This window comes from Drosophila ananassae, chromosome XL, assembly GCF_017639315.1.
Source record: "Drosophila ananassae strain 14024-0371.13 chromosome XL, ASM1763931v2, whole genome shotgun sequence".
Taxonomy (NCBI): domain Eukaryota; kingdom Metazoa; phylum Arthropoda; class Insecta; order Diptera; family Drosophilidae; genus Drosophila; species Drosophila ananassae.
The window spans coordinates 16666270-16681061 of NC_057931.1; the positions used below are offsets into that span (position 1 = coordinate 16666270).

Consider the following 14792-nt stretch of genomic DNA (forward strand, 5'->3'; position numbering starts at 1 on the left):
GATTAGATTTGTGGTATTTGTTTCAGTCTACTTCCTTCCCTTGAGGAGTAGAGAATTTGGCTGCCGCAACAAGTACTTCTTCCAGGGCTCTCGTAGTGTAACCGATGTCCGATTCCATGTTAAACTCCGGGGCGAGTTCTATGTGGGTACTCACGTACTTTTTGTATTTAAGCCAGTTCGTTTTTGGCTATGTCAGGCTGAGGGGGTGTTCTTTTATTTCTGGGCTTTGAAGAAGCGTTTAAAGCACAGGCGAGTGGTCTGATGATAAGTCCGAGACTGCTTTGGCACTTATTAGATTGCAAGATTAGTATGTTTTTTGTCACCGCAAAATCAATAAGGGGAAACATAGTCCAGTTTATTTCTCACATTTATAATTGCATTGTACAATTGCCTTCCTTTGGGAGTCACTAAACGTGATCCCCAGTGCGTTTGTTTGGCGTTATAGTCTCCTGCGGCTATAAAAAGATCCCCAAGTGAATTGTAGAAGTCCATAAATTGTCCTTCCGAGATTGAGAAACGAGGAGGGCAGTAAACGGCAGCGATTGAAAGGCTTCCGTTTCTTGACTGAATTTGTATCGATGTGGCCTGCAAGAAGTTTGTTTCAAACCTTTTGTGAAAAAGGGTGTTTTAAACGTTCTCTGATTAGAACTCCAGTTCCGCCGTGGGCTTTCCCATCTGGATGATCTGTGCGGTAGATTGTATAGCCTTTTATTTGAAAGTTGTATTTTCTTGTAAGATGCGTTTCCACCAGGAGCATAACGTCAATATGGTTATCGATCAAGAATCGTGACAATTCTAGTTTATGCCGTGAGACACCATTGACGTTCCACATTGATATTCGTAGAGTCTGCATAGATTATTTAGACTGTTGTGCAACGAGCAGCTGTATTACCATGTTCTGGTTTTGAACAAGTGTTTGCATGGTCATTTTCATGAGTGGCATAAGCTCCATCATTCTTTGTTGGAGGGTAAGCATCATGGTTTCCGTTTTGCTATGTAGGTGTTCTGAGGCCTGTTGAGCGCTGTGTGAGTTAGGATGATTTGGCTTTTCCATTCCAGATCGTAGAGCATCGGCATAGGAGAAGTCGTTGGTGGTGTTTAGGGGACCGAATGAGGACCTCGCAGCTTTGGCGAAGAAGACGTCTGGCGTAGTTTTTGATGCAATGTACACATTCTGTGGATTTTGGTTGCGCGTCGCGGTCGATTGACGCATGCGACTCTTCAAATCCTTGTACACCAAACATCCCCTAGAGTTTGCCGTATGATTGCCTCCGCAGTTTGCAAATTTCTTCGCGGTTCTGCCCTTGTTTGTAGTGCAGTAAGTGGAATTGTGGGTGTCCCCGCAGACTACACAGATAGCCCGAAGTGTGCAGAATGCCCTAGTGTGTCCATACTCTAGGCATTTAGTGCATTGCACTAGACCGTACGTTTATGTGGCTCTTCAACTGTGATTTTTCGATGCTTAAGATATTGCAGCTTGTAGATTGGGTGGACTTCGTTCTTCTTCAGCGACCTGCTTTCTGGCATGACCTCGACCTTAAAGAGTGATTGTGGCTTTTTATTTTTGAAGTGCTCTTCAGTCTTAGTTTGCACCATTTTTTCGTGGATGTTCCCTTTGATCCCAGCGTTCCCTTTGATCCCAGCGCCACAATTCGGTTGGCCCGGGGCACTCGAGTTTTTCTCCCTGATATAGATTGGAGGGGACTTGAGTTTTTTGCTGTGTCTGGTGCTGGTTGGTTTTCGTCAACCGCCGCAGGTAGGGCAAATCTATTACTACTGGATCTTCCTGTTTCTTCGTCGATCTTCTGGACGCAGCTAATTTTTGTTTTATTGCCTGCCGGTTTACTCTGCGGGCTGAGCTTGCGCTTAAATTGGATGTAGCGATCCAATCTACTCTGTATGGCCGGAGCCGTTTTGGCACTTTCCGAAGTTGTTGTTTTTGTACTCGCTGTAATCGTTGATGTCGCGGTATTTTGAGTTGCAGTGGATATCGCTGTGGTTGCTGAAATTGCAGCACTGCTTGTTGTTGGTGCAAAATTTGGTTCCGCCATTGGAGGGGGGGATTTACACTGCAAACTCCATGACGCGGGAGTCGGAGTGAGCACAGCGTGTGAGCAAGACCGTGCCCTATGGCTTTCAGCGGTCAGTAGAGCCGGCTTTCTCTTAATCGCCGATTTTTCCATTTCGATATCGCGGGTTGAAAAGTAAAAGTAGAAGCCGTTTCTTTGGTTCACTGAGCTTCTACGCTCGTTCTATTGATCGTTGCTCAATGAGCTCATTGCGTGTCACTTATTTATTTAAAACAATGCACTAGTTTTTGGTGCAATACACAAAATAGATGGTAAACGAAGAGTAATTGAATATTTTAGCAAACGCACGGCAGTATCCGAAGCTAAATATCACTCATATGAGCTAGAAACCTTAGCTGTTTACAATGCAGTGAAACACTTCAGACGTTATTTACATGGTAGAAAATTTATTGTGCACACCGATTGCAATTCACTAAGAGCGACTCAGAAGAAAGCTAAATTGACCCCAAAAGTACACCGTTTGTGAGGGTATTTACAGGCTTTTGATTTTAGCATTAAGTATCGAAAGGGTTGCCAAATGGCACACGTGGACTTTTTAACACGCAATCCAATTCCTGTAGTTTCAACTGTCATCCATAGAGCAGCAGGGGTTCGTGTAGATCTAGCAGCAATAACAAATAATTGGCTGATAGCTGAACAGCAATGAGATGATAGCATAATAAAAATCATGGATCAATTAAATAACGAAGATATAGAGACAGATGTAATGAAAACTTACGATTTTGGAACTGGGCTATTATATCGCAAGATACAACGTAATGGCAAGACTCGTTGTTTACCAGTGATACCTAGGGGGTTTTGGTGGTCTGTCATAAACCATGTACGCGAGGCTATGATGCATTTAGGATGGCATAAAACTCTAGACAAGGTTTATGAACAATTCTGGTTTGAGAATACAGTAGAACTCCAATTATCCGAATTAATGGGGACCGGGACCCATTCGGATAATCAAATATTCGGATAATCGGATTTTCGTTTTCTTTTCGAAGCCATGGTATATATAAACAATACAGTATTGTACACGCACAAACAAAAGTAAGCCATAGCGAAAGAGTAGCGTCCTCGAGTAAGTGAATAGCACACTTTTTAATCAAAGCAAACAATCGCGGGGGGAAGTCAGTGTAGGCACAACGGCAAGTTAAGACAAGTCAAGACTTGTGATTCGGATAATCGCCTCCTTCTGGAAAGGCCCAAATGGAATTGCACCCCATACCTAAGGTTGATATACCTTATATACCTATACCTTATATACCTATACCTTATATACCTAGCTCAGTGGAAAAAACGACCTACTCTTAGTCTAGACTCAGAAAATTGCATTAAAGATGTGAAGTCAGGCATATCTTTCTTTGGAGTTCCTAGTCGCATCATTGCAGATCAAGGCAGGAGCTTTGCATGTAATAAATTTTGCTCATCGAATAAAATTGAGATGCATTTAATAGCCACGGGAGCAAGCCGTGCCAATGGACAGCTGGAAAGTATGATGAGCACGCTAAAAGCTATGCTAACTGCTGTAGAAACTAGCGAACGTTCTTGGCAGAATGCATTGCAAACAAAATCTAGTGCTTTATAGTTGCTGATAGGGAAAGAGGCTAGGGCCTTTGGTATGCTGAAAATAAATGAAGAAGATAATATAGTGAATAGAGAAAATACTATAATAAAAGATAAAGAAAATATGGAGAATAATGCACGACACGATAAAAAAAGATTTAACAAAAATAAGGCGAAAGATATTGCGTATAACGTAGGTGATCATGTTTTCGTGAAAACAAAAGCTTAAACAAAACTTGATCCCAAGTTCAAGGGTCCGTTTTAAGTGGTAAAAGTATTAGATGGAGATCGATATGAAATAAAATCATTAGTTAATTAGCGGACGTATAAATACTCACACGAGTCTCTGAGAGCGCTACCAAACGGACAGTTAATGAGCGAATTAACGGGAGAACACCAAAGTAATTCTGAGCCCCAAGATGGGGTAGAGCCTGTCCCAAAAGGGGAATGAGCATGAGGATGGCATAAGTGAATGTGTGTGTGTGTCCCAAGAGGGGAACTGCTGACCGCAGTATAGCAGCTGTCTCGCAGGGTCGAACAGTGTTATGGCGGAGGTCTTGGTGACCTGGTGCATATGTTTGCGCGGCAATGATGAATGAAATTAAATGACGAATTTAAGTTAAGTAATCGAGCAAAGCGGAACTCGCTTTGCTGCCGCATCAATTATACAATCAATTACAACATATATATATACTAGCTGTCCCAGACTTCGTACTGCCAGCTGTTGTTTTTTTTTTGTTGCGTTCAGAATCTTCTTTTGTGACAAAACTTAAAAGTTTTCAAACTTAAAAAAATTATCTGATACAGTAAGTCTCTGTCTCTGTCTCTGTCTCTGTCTCTGTCTCTGTCTCTGTCTCTGTCTCTGTCTCTGTCTCTGTCTCTGTCTCTGTCTCTGTCTCTGTCTCTGTCTCTGTCTCTGTCTCTGTCTCTGTCTCTGTCTCTGTCTCTGTCTCTGTCTCTGTCTCTGTCTCTGTCTCTGTCTCTGTCTCTGTCTCTGTCTCTGTCTCTGTCTCTGTCTCTGTCTCTGTCTCTGTCTCTGTCTCTGTCTCTGTCTCTGTCTCTGTCTCTGTCTCTGTCTCTGTCTCTGTCTCTCTGTTTGTCTAAAAAATAAAAAATTTAGGGGTGGACTACCCCTAACATTTAGGGGGATGAAAATAGATGTTGGCCGATTCTCATAGATACCGGATAAGCACAAAAAATTTCATCAAAATCGGTCAAGCCGTTTCGGAGGAGTATGGTAACGAAAACTGTGACACGAGAATTTTATATATTAGATATATAATATAAGCTGCTACCCAACTGCGGTGGTATATAAACTTTGGCTCCACCCGAAGTTAGCTTGCCTCTCTTGTTTTACTTTCCGTGGAAAAGTAGCTTTCATTTGCGTTTCTGCCACAAAGTGAGGAAATTATTTTGAAGAATAAAAGACGACGAAGGTCTCAAAAAGTGCTAAAGAAAGTAAAAGGTTACCCGTCCAGGGATCATCGCTATGTAAGGAAGTGTCGTGGAACTGGCGACAGCCAAAAGACCGCAGGCTGTGGACCCTTGGTGTTGTGTCAAGGTGATTAAGGTCGTGAATCGCCCAGAAGAGATGAGTTAGATAAGGTCATGGTCGCGAGAGCCTAACATAGCTGTCTTTGGTACATTAGGTTGAGGAATTCGGTGAAGGAGTTAAGATAACTTTGTTGGCAGCAAAACAGGACTCGAGCGGTGCGCGTAAAGGACCGGTGGCAGTAGAGATCAAGTCTCACCACTCGGTCTCCCAAGGGGCGCATCTGCGAGGGAATGTCAAACAGCTACGAGCTCTGCACAGTGGAAGCCCAACAGGAGTAGTCATTTCACAAGAGGGAGCGACAAGTACGACGTAGTGTTCGCGGCACTATTAAGGGGCATTCCGCCGAGAATAAGAGCCAGTCCTAACTATTCGGAGGACATTGCAGAGTGATCAATAGACAGGAGATAGCACGGCGCTGACCTGAAAGCGAGATCGGAGCGTTTGGGGCGCTTTTAAGGGGCCCTTCGCCGCGAAGGTCCGTCTAACTGGTGGCCCAACAAAGATAGTGTCCAGAGTCATTTCACTGTCCAAAATACACGCTCCGATTGGCAATTTAATTTATATTGTTGCTGTCAATGAATTTGGCGATAGCCGTCCCAAAGAACTTTTTCCCTTCAAGCCTCAAATAAGTTTAAAGCGCTTCGACAGCTCGTCGCGGATGTAAGTGGTAAGTAAACTTTGTTCGTTGACAAGCCAATTGTAGTGATACGGAATTTTCCGATCATTACCCTATCACATCTTTCGTGCTCCGACCTCTCTGAAGTAATAGTAATGATAAGTAATAGTAATAAATAAGCATAGCAAGTGAGAATATTGAATTGTTAATATAAGTAAGAAACAGGGGAAGTATGACATTTAGGAACATAAGGATAATTATTAAGGAACAAATATGGATTTTATAATGAAGTAAAAAAAAAGAGAATTCACCCTTTTTTAATTTGCACCGCCTTGCCGCCAGCCCAGCCTATTGGTATTCTCCAGGATCTTAGAGAATCCTGTTGTTAAACGTTCGGTAGAGAATTTGTTTGACCTACGCAGTCCGTGAGGTCGTGCACGCATCAATTTCGACAAAATTTGTGATCACCGGAGCAGGATTAGGGAGAGAGATACCCCAATGATGCCGTCTTCGAACTGCAACCACTCGTTACAGTTATATTTATCTTAATCATAAATTTATCTATGATTAAATGCATTATCTATGATGAAGTAGACAAGGTGGACTTATAGCTCTTATCTGCTGGAGTTGCAAGAAAGAGGGTCACAGGTACCATGACTGCGCAGGCAAGCGAAAAGTTTTCTTTTTCGGGTGCTGAGCACCGAACGTTTTCAAGCCATCGTGCCTGAAAAGTCTAAAAACGGGAAAGCGAATGAGCCGGATCGTCCATTTCAGCGTCAGTTTTGTCAGGTTTGTACAAGGACAAGAAGGGAAAGATTGCAGATGAGAGTATAGAAAGGCTAAGGTAGAGAGTAGGGATAGGTCAAAGAACACTGACAGGTTAAAGAAGGGTTAGAGGGAGATTATTAAATTATTAGGAAAAGAAGTACTGCGTCTATGGATACAGGAGCAGCAGTTAGCTGTATTGGAGGGAGTTTTGATGAAAAAGTCATAAGAAGCGATGGGCAGCGACAGAAGGTGGTGGGTCAGCTGACGACGGATGTGGAATTCAAAGATCGGAGCAAGGCGCATGTTTTCTACCTGGTTCCCACTATGAGCCAGGATTTGTACCGAGGTATAGATTTCTGGACGAACTTCAAGCTGTTGCCATTGGAATTCCGGATCGGTTAAATTTCCGTTAGTCAGGATGTTGGGACTTGTGCCAGCATCAAATATTGTAATTATCACTAATTAGTTCTCTCAGTGTAACAAGCTGCAGCGGTCTACTAATTGCCCATTATCAGCAGTTTCATATTCTTTGATTATCCAAGATTCTAATGCGCTTTGTTGTTATTTTGTAGCGCATGCACTTTGAGAGCTTTGTTAGAGCTTCTGCGCAAGCTCTTAGTTTATGCACTTGTTATTCGGCATTGATTGTATCGGCCGATTCGATTTGGGGTCAAATTGACCCATAATAAATATTGAAATCGAAATTAAACTGCATTTATTTAATTCGGCCGCTCTCAAAACACTGATGGCGTTACACAGGAGTTGTCTGAATCCCAGCAAGTCAGTTTATAGGCGGTGATAGTACTTTTCCGTCGTTCGCCAAGCTAGGCCTGGGCAAGACTCATTTAATTAGTCACAGTATTGACGTCGGGCAGACGAAAGCGGTAAGGCAGAGGCATTACCCTGTATCTCCGGCAATAGAGAAGCTGCTCTACGGAGAGGTCGAGAGGATAATGAAACTAGGAGTAATTTGAGACGGAGGAGTACAAGACCTTTAGGGATACGGTCGAAGCCAATGGAGAGACGGTACCAGATTTGAAATTTGATTTGATAATTCCTGAGGTATTAAAAGAGGCTCACGACAGTCCCACAGCAACCCATGGAGGAGTCCATAAGACGCTGGAGAGGATTCGTCAAATGTATTACTGACCAGGATTGGTTAACGAGGTAAACGATTACGTAGGTAATTGCGAGATCTGTAAGATGAGCAAAGTACCTATTCAGGTGACGAGACCAGCAATGGGAAGACCAGCAGAAACACAAAGATTCTTTCAGCGAATTTATATGGATTTACTGAGGCCGTATCCGAGATCCGGGAGTGGTAATATTGGAATATTCATCGCGTTAGATCATGAAAGTGAAAAAGCTTTCGGCGGATGTAGTGGTGAAATACATGAGCCAGAAGTTGTGCCACACGTTAGGAGTTCCGGAAACGGTGTTCTCAGATAATGGAACTCAATTCAAGGGGGAAGCATTTAGGACGCTAATGCGGGAGAATAAAATGACACAGATTTTCACTGCTATCCATTTGTTGCCGGCCAATGCATCGGAAAGAGTGAATACGTCCGTCATCGCAGCCATAAGATCGTACGTAAATGCAGACCAGAGAAATTGGACTAAGCATCTCAGCGAGATCTGCTGTGCTTTGAGCACACCTCGATCCTCTCCGGAACGTGTGAATCCCCGTATTACTTAGTTTTTGGGCAGCAATTTTTAGGATCTAGAAGGTTCATACAAGCTCATGAGAGAGCTAGGATTCATGGAGGATAGAGAAATCAGGTTACCCAGGCAGGATTCGTTGATAGTGGCTTTGGCGAAGCAAACATTGAAAAATGAAAGACTTTACAATGTGCGTTCTAGAGAGATGTCGTATCGAGAAGGGCAGGAGGAACTTCAAGCAGACTAACTTCGCTACGGGGTATAATGCCAAGCTTGGACCTAGGTATGTAAAAGCTAGAATTCGGAAGAGAACGGTAAAGGCTACCTACGAGCTAGAGAACATTCAAGGGCGTGCAATAGGTACACATCATGCCAAAGATTTAAAGAGTAGTTCGCGCCTCCATGATTTAGCTAAAAAGGATCGTGTGAGACCCTGTTCTAGCTCTTGAGAAGGAGGCATTTTGTAAAGTCGGCGATTTGTGCGTCTCTGTCACAAATGAGGAAGTTCATTCGGACAATTAAGGACGACGTAATTGTAACGTCGGCGATAGTTCGGCAGAGGTGGCATCGGGGGAGTAAAGTGCCTATAGTAGGAGGAATCAGGGAATAGGAAAGTAAGCTAAGGTTAGAAAACAGCGTGAAAATAGCGAGGAACTTCATTCTGACAATAAAGGATGACGAAGATCTCAGAAAGTGCTAAAGAAAGTAAAAGATTACCCGTTCAGGGATCATCGCATTATAAGGAAGTGTCGTGAAATTGGTGAAAGCCAAAAGACCACAAGCGGTGGACACTTGGTGAGGCAGGTCGTGAATCGGCCAGGAGATCTGAGTTATTAGATTAGGTCATGGTCGCCGAGCCTAACATGGCTTTCTTTGGTATATTAGGTCGAGGATCTCGGTGGACTAGGATTCTAGGATCTAGCAGGACTAGGACCGCGTAAAGAACCGGGTGCAGCAGAGATTGAGTTTCGCCAGTCGGCCGCCCAAGGGGCACGGTTGCGAGGGAACGTCAAACAGCTACGAGCTCAGCACAGAAGGAGCCCAACAGGAGTAATCGTTCCACGAGAAGGAGCACAAGTACGGCGGAGCATTCGCGGCACTTTTAAGGGGCATTCCGCCGAGAATAAGAGCCAGTCCTATCCTTTAGCAGAGTGGTCAAAAGACAGGAGACGTCGCTTTTAAGGAGCGCTTCGCCGCGGAAGGGGGTCCGTCTTACTGGTGGCCCAGAAGTACCGCATGGCGCAATACTGAAAATAGTGCCCGGAGTTATTTGACTGTTCAAAATACACGCTTCGATTGGCAATGTAATTAATATTGTTGTTGTCTATGGATTTGGCGAAAGCCGACCCAAAAAATTTGTTCTCTTCCATAGTACTAGGAAGCGCTTCGACAGCTCGTCGCGGATGAAAGGCGTGAGAAAAGCCAATTGGAGAACTCCCTTGGAGAAAAGCCAATTGGAGAAACCCTATCACATCTTCCGTGCTCCAACCCAAGGGGCTCTACGACTTCGATGCATGTACTCTATGATACCATTGCATAAGATATAAATATAAATATAATAAATAGAAAATAAATATAAATAAATAGAAATAAACTGCATAAGAAAGAGGGAGAGAGATCCCCGAGATAGGTTCCGTCTGGATCTGAAAGAGTTCAAAGATTCTGTCACGCACTTTTGAACGATAGTGGGCCACAATATGCGAATGATCCGAACTTCTATCCATCCACAACGACTATTTAGTCCTTCGCATAGGCGCATATATTTGGGGCAGACAGTCTTTTTGTTATAGAATGATTTTAGAGGGCGCACAAATTGAAAATTGAATGTATATACATATTAAGCCGTATAAGTTCTCATCACTCTGAACCAATAGTAATAATAAGCGATAGCAAGTGACAATATTGAATTTTTAGTATAAGTAAGAAATAGGGGGAGTATGACATTTAGGAACATAAGGATAATTATTAAGGAACAAATATGGAGTTTTAAATGAATTAAATAAAAGATAGTTCACCCTGTTTAATTTTCACCGCCTTACCGCCAGCCCAGCCCATTGGCAGTTCTCGAGGACTTTGGTTCGGTGGAGACTATGTTAAAACCTACGTAGTCCGTCATGTCGTGCACGCATCAATTTCGACAAAATTTGTGATCACCGAGGCTGCATTAGGGAAAAGAAGGGAGGTTTATAGAATCCGCCCTTTAGCCGACGAGACCTGGCCGGTCACCGCGTGCAACCCTGACCCTCACCCAATACCCCAACGATGCCGGCTCGAACTTGCAACCACTCGTTACATATGCGACGCCAAATATAAATGCCTAGTAAAAAGTGGACTTCATGATGCCAACCCGAACAGATAAAAGTTTTACTGGTCACTTGCGAAGAGGGAAAAAAATTCTTTCATCCCGTTTCAAAAGGTCAGTGGTAGACTTAAAAGACATTTTGCGTTTTTTCAAGCAGAAAATAAAGAAAACAATTGCAAAAACAAATTCGTAAGTTAAATGGGGAATTCATCGATACAATTAAATTATTAGAAATTTGTCTAGCCTTTTTTGTGGGTTAGAAAATGGCAAGTGGTTTAGGAAAAAAAACAAATAATTATTCTTATTTATTATTTACTAGATATAATAAAGAAAATTTACTTGATCTATTTTTTCCAAGTGTGGTCTCTTTTTACATTGCTATGTATAAATTTAAATCAATTTTTCAACAAGCACAGCTGATTTACAATAGGGCCGTAGTACTCTAATATAAAAAAATTCGTTCACACTTGAATGTACTTTTTCTCGTCAAACTTTTTTTTTTAGTACTTGGATTAACTTTTTTTCTTTACGATGTTTTCTTTTTCGATCTGATTACCATTCCTAGACTTTAGAGGATTAGGAGGCTATTAAGAGGAAAGAAATATTTTTTAGTGGCTTTTCAGACTTAGACGGTGGAATTGGGGGAAAATTTGTTTCCGCATCTGGCAACACTGATTGTACATGTGCGGATGTCGTACTTACAATTGTACACAAGGTGTTGCTGCGCACTGCCGTCGTGCTTGATGTAATCCAAATTGTGAAAAACACATATATAAAACAGAACGGTAAATCAAAATTTTGTGAATGTTTCTTAATACAGAAAAAAACAAAAATGAAATTATTTTGACGTAACGATTATTTGATAATTGGCAAAACTTCTATGTATGCATGAACAAGAAATAATATATTATACAGATACATATTTATATTCGATATGTATATTTAAATACTCTCCAAGTTTTTTTTATAACTTAATTCCGAAACTAAGTATTAATTACCGTATTATCTTTACAAGTAAATATGACATTTTATTTACATAAAATTTAGCCACATTGAATACTTTGTTACAGTCGTCCACGTATTAAAATTCACACATCGACGGTAGTTCTCCAATAAAAAAAATATACGTATGTGTATACGTACATACACATATGCCCATTTAAATATGTACAGTGGTATTGGTGCAATGAAAAATAATAAAAATTTGAACCTATTTGCAATGAGTTACAAATTTTGTGTCATATTATTTACAATCGTTTTTATTGATCAAACAATGATCCATTTGATAATATTTTGAAATGTCTACACAACACATTTAAATGGTCCTCTACTTAAATTGACCAATTTTCAGGTTATTCAAGCATTAAAAGAACAACCTTCCAGAAGAAAATGGCAGTAAGTATAGTTCGATTTTATGAAAAATAAACCAATAAATAGTCATATTTCTTCTCTATACAATTTAATAATAGAAACTGCCTTGTTGAGGACCACCTCAAAAAATGTATTATCAAATAACAAATCATCGCCAAGTGACAGACCCATTTTTGTATACATGTACCATTAACGAGATTTTTTTTGTGCATGGCAAGCTTTTGATATATCCATATCTTGAGTACATCTTGAGCCTACATCACTGTGGACGGCAGTCTTCGTAGGTGACGAAACACATGCTGTAGAGAGTGCGAGAAGGCTACTAAATGTATGTATGTACATACATACATATGTTTGTATAAAGCCGAAGAAATCCAATTTTCGTTCTACATTCTATCACTGGAACTACACTTGCATCAATCAAATAGTTTTTCAAATATTTTTTTAAAGGGAGTAGCCTTCTTTAGAAGGAAAAAAAGGGGTTTTTCAGAAAAATTTATGGTGATAATTTATTACATTTCAGATTTAAAAAAACAATTTTTGTGTTAAAAGTTAGAGAGGTTTCTTTGAAGCGCCTACAGTCTGCACTTAAAAATCTGTGGAAGTAATGAATCTTGTACAATGCATCTGAAACATTCGAACAACATTTTTTTAAACGAAGTTTCTTATGGCGCGGTATGGGTTTAGCGGAAGAGGGCTAGCCGAGAAAACCCGTAACGTAACGTTAAACGGCTTTCCGTCTTCTCCTTCGTAGAGTGAGAGGATATAACCATTTTTCCTTACTCACTCTCTATCTCCTATTATCTCTTATTTGAAGAAATGCGACAGATAATTTTGAAATTCTAATTCATATTTTCAATTTTCTTTGTCAATCTCAATTTTTATACCCTTGCAGAGGGTATTATAATTTTGGTCAAAAGTGTGCAACGCAGTGAAGGAGACATCTCCGACCCTATGAAGTATATGTATTCTTGATCAGGATCACCTCCTGAGTCGATATGAGCATGTCCGTCTGTCTGTCTGTTTCTACGCAAACTAGTCTCTCAGTTTTAAAGCTATCGAGTTGAAACTTTGCACACATTCTTCTTTCTGTTGCAGGCAGTACATAAGTCAGAACGGCCGGGATCGGTCGACTATATCCTATAGCTGCCATATAACTGATTGATCGGAAATGCCATAAGTTCGTTGTTTTTAACTTACCTAACTTTAACTAACTTCGTTGCAAGTTAGGATGGGATTTTCAATGGATGCCTCTTTGGGCAAAATAATTCGATATGCCAAATTTCATAAGGATCGGCCGACTATATACGATCCGTTATATATCTAATAATATAAGATGCGTGGCGCCACCTAGCGGACTGCGACTCAACTGCAAGGGTATATAAACTTCGGCTCCGCCCGAAGTTAGCTTTCCTTTTTTGTTTAATATTCAATTGTCAGTTTCAATTTTCAAATTCATTTTTTATACCCTTGCAGAGGGTATTATAATTTTGGTCAAAAGTGTGCAACGCAGTGAAGGAGACCCTATAAAGTATATATATTCTTGATCAGGATCACCTCCTGAGTCGATATGAGCATGTCCGTCTGTCTGTTTCTACGCAAACTAGTCTCTCAGTTTTAAAGCTATCGAGTTGAAACTTTGCACACACCCTTCTTTCCTTTGCAGGCAGTATATAAGTCGGAACGGCCGGGATCGGTCGACTATATCCTATAGCTATCATATAACTGATTGATTGGAAATGCCATAAGTTTGGTGTTTTTAGGTTAGAGGGTTGGGAGTTTCCAAACAAGTAGATTTGGTCAAAAAATATCTTATGTACAAAATTTCATAAGGATCCTATAGCTATCATAGAACGACTGTAATTGGCATAACTTTTTTGTTTTTTAAGTTAGAAAGATGGGACTTGGTACAGATTCCATTTTGGACAAAATAATCTGATTGCCGAATTTCATAAAGGTCGGACTATATCCTATAGCTGCCATATAACTGAACGATCGGAATTGGCATAACTTTGGTGTCTTTTAAGCTAGAATGATGGGACTTTCTACGGATTCCATTTTGAGCAATCGAATCAGATCTGCAAAATTTATAAGGATTGGCCAACTGACATAAGGATTGGGCAACTGTACCCTATAGTCTCCATATAAATAAACGATCAGAAATGGAACAACCTTAACTGCAAGGGTAAGGCTTCCTCCTTAGAGGTATCCTCTCGTAGCAAGTTCCATAGTCGCTTTTTTGTATAGAGCTGGGAGAACATTTTTTTAAAGCATTGTGATACATTAGATAGATACATTGTGATACAATTAATAGATATTGAACTTGCATAAACGCTTATAACGGTAAAAAAATATTTTTCCAATATATGATTATATGGCTGTGAAATATGAAAAAATGCGCGTTTTTGGGACATTTGAATGTGCGTAGAAGCTGATTGGCTATTGATATTAATAAATCCACAAACTTATATTCTTATTTTGATTAGTAGAAGTGAAAAATAAGAAAAAATCAACTTTAACATTTTTTTGCCGCACAGTGTTATAGAAGCTCAAAAATAAATGTATTAAATTTCCAACATTTTTTCCATCATTTAAATTGAAATAAAATTTAATCAATTTCTCTTCTAAGATCTAAAAAATAAATGTATTAAATTTCCAAAATTTTTTGCATAATTTAAATTATAATCAAATTTAATCAATTTCTTTGTGAAAAATTTTTTTATCAATTTCGTTTGTTTGTGACATTGGTTCTGAAGCACAAAAAGGTATAGATAAGTCGAATTTATATTTAAAGAGTGTTTTTACTATTGGCGGCCTGTGCAAAAATATTTTCAATATTTGAAAACCGGTATTCGCTACTAATCGGATAATTGGGACCTT

General features: G+C 40.3%; 1 long non-coding RNA gene across 1 annotated transcript; it reads right to left on the minus strand.

Moving 5' to 3' along the window:
• Window positions 1–2983: 2983 nt before the first annotated feature.
• Window positions 2984–11668, minus strand: LOC123257560. The gene is made up of 2 exons (XR_006507660.1): window positions 11540–11668; window positions 2984–3699 (listed from the first exon to the last, which is right to left on the minus strand). It is a non-coding gene; the product is annotated as an uncharacterized LOC123257560 (long non-coding RNA).
• Between the last annotated feature and the right edge of the window lie 3124 nt (window positions 11669–14792).